General features: G+C 40.3%; 1 protein-coding gene across 1 annotated transcript in view; it reads right to left on the reverse strand.

Moving 5' to 3' along the window:
* Positions 1-2905, reverse strand: part of LOC104965426 (paxillin) — an 8585-nt gene that overhangs the window by 4065 nt on the left and 1615 nt on the right. The gene's annotated exons all lie outside the window — the stretch shown is intronic.

The following is a 2905-nucleotide window of genomic DNA, read 5'->3' on the forward strand; positions in this document are numbered from 1 at the left end:
TGAAGCAAAACTGCACGTTTCAGAGTGGCCTTTTATTGTGGCCAGCCTATCACAGATTTTTTCAGATTTGTGAACAATATTTGAGAGAAATGGTTATTTTGTGTATATAGAAAATGTTTTAGATCTTTGAGTTCATCTCATGAAAAGTGGGAGCAAAAACAAGCTGGGAGTCCCAGCAGCTTCTACTGAAGCCAGTCCCCAACTCCGGGGACTTCTGGCCGGGAACTTCAGGTAGCAGTATACGCCGTGAAGTGGCTTGCGCCCTGCCAGTAAACCCAAAGCAGAAGAAGAAGAAGTGACGTCAGCGGCTTCATTTGCGTAATCTTCCCTCAGGGAACTTATTCCGGTGTGAACGCGATCTGTACTTAGTTCCATGGGGGTACTAAGTGCTAGCACTAAGTGCTGGGCACTAAGTATGGCAAAGTACTTGCTGGTTGTGCTTTTGCGGGCATCCAATTCGCTAGGTGGCGATGTTGCAAAACTAGGGTCCTAGGAGTGCGGTCCCAGGACTGCGGTCCTGAAACTGCAGTCTCCAACTCATACGAAAGGGAGGATACACGAGAGCAGACGACGCGGAATTGTTTTCACTACTTGCGTATAAAAGCCCCACCCCCACATTCACAGCTGGTCGATTTCAACACAGGAAAACGGAGAACTGGAAGAATGAGTGGAAAAGTGTCACATAAATCTAAGTGCTCACAGCTCCGTGGGAATTATTATGTACAATTAATTACTTAAGGTTATACTAACAATTTAAGTCATGTTTAATGATCTTGAAGGTCACTAAAACATAGCTATTAAGAAAGCCATTTCATAAATGGCGTGATCTTGATAAATAACAATTATTTTATAGTTGTGTTAAAATATAATAGTTAAATTATTTAAAATTCACAGTCCTGAATGTGGGTTTGTGGTGAATGTGGGGATCTACAGCATTTTCAGAGTAAAGGCTTTCACATATAATTATATTTGTATTTAAATGTACATTTTACACCAAAACGGAACACAAAAGCAGGACCAACCATCATACATTGAATTCCTTGACTTATAAAGAAGAAAGATTCATTCATTTAAATAAATATTTAACAACAAATGGGCCGGTTTTAAGGGCTTATCCAGTTAAGCCCGACAAGAGATGATACAGCTGAGCACATGTCATCATTAACAGACGTCGTTTAAAAGTGACGTTTGAGTGAACAAGGACATCCCAATTAATACCTGAGGACTCCTCTGTCCTCGAGTCTCTCGCTCGCATCTTACGGAGGCGGGGCTAAGACGCAAGGAAGGGACGTGAGTGAGGGAAAGGAGGAGGTGAAATATTCAATTGAGATGAGCCTACTGTGTTCCCTCCAGAGGGAGTTTCTCTCCCACACATTCTCCTCAGCCTGCTCTTGGGTTTTCTGTCCTGAAGGTAACGAAAGTGAACATGAGGTTAATAAAACAAGAGGAGATGCCTTTCCCCAGGCAGACATAAAGCTTTATAAAATACATTTGTATTTTATTTTCATTGTTCCTTTGGACCTTTTCCATGGAACCTGCTTTGACAATACTCATTTAAGGCACACATTAGGGTAATTATACATGCTGCTTTATACAGTGGTGCAGTGATTATGTATTTTGAAGTCAGACCCGGAGGGTAGTATCACAAGGGCTCGGTATATTGCAGAAAATAAGCTTTTGTTCAGCAGGATAATCTCCCTGCTTTTTTGAAGCGTTAACTCATTCTGCATAAATTAAAAGCATAACGCTATAAACCAACTAAATCAAGGTTGCACCACCACTAAGCTAAAGGTAGACTCGTGTCAGTATGATGACATTTAGTAGTTTATTTAGTCACTTGTTGGTAAAGGCTGTTTTTATGACATAGAAGCTTCAGATATCATGAGTGAAGCATTTCCTCATGTTTAATATTTCGTAAACTTGAAAATCTCTTCAGCTTGTGTTAACCAAAGACTTAATTTCTGGCTTCTAACCACAAATCGTAAGTGCAAAAATGCTAAATCAGTTCCGGGTTTTAGGACTCATTACTGCACCACTCTAGAGAGTGGCGAAGTCACGCCCATCTACTTCCGGTCCATGGGACCTTATTTCGGAAAAATTATGCATTCAAGTAAATGAAGAGAGAAAACTTTTCTTTCGATCCCGTTTGAATTGTGCCATGAATTACACATATGATGTTTGTCAATCTTAAAAAATAATTTCCATGTCAAAAAAGTCACAGTTTGTCGTTATACTTTTGAAATATAAGACTATGAAAAATACGCAACTAGAAAGACTACAAATCCCAGAGTCGCCTAAGTGATGTCATAACTGATTTCCTCCACTAAGAGATAGCTAAGATCAGCGCCATATAAGATAACTTTAACAAGATGCCTGTGTGCTTAGTACCAGGTTGTTATCATACCAGCCAAAGGACCAGGAGTGGCTGGATCAAGTTAGCTACCTAGCTAGTAGCTAGCGCGTTAGTTAGCATTACAGCCTTGTCATTTTTATTAGCCTTAAAATGAAGTAACATCAAGTAACCCAACATGTTAAACAGTAAGAGTAGTAGTCATATTTCGTGAACCCTTTGAAGAGTACTGTCACACCGGTGTGATCATTCTATAATACACAACTTAAGCCCGGGGTAGAAATGCTAACGCTACATTAGCATCTGCCATCTTTTCTACTTCACGCTATCTGCATAAATTGTTGACATTAAACATTAAAAAGACCAGGCAGTTCAGAGAGAATCAAAGGGAGGCAGGCAGGCAGCTTTGAATGACATTCTTCTGGACGTGTTTCATTGTGGTGATAGTGAGGGTAGTCAATCGTTTTGCTGACAAGACAGTAGTGACGGCCATCTTGGTGACGTATGTTGTTCTGCGAGACCAGAGATGTAGTTCATTGAGCATTTCACACAAAC

The sequence above is a fragment of the Notothenia coriiceps genome, unplaced genomic scaffold (genome assembly GCF_000735185.1).
Source record: "Notothenia coriiceps isolate Sejong01 unplaced genomic scaffold, NC01 NC01_scaffold00002072, whole genome shotgun sequence".
NCBI classification, from domain to species: Eukaryota; Metazoa; Chordata; class Actinopteri; order Perciformes; family Nototheniidae; genus Notothenia; species Notothenia coriiceps.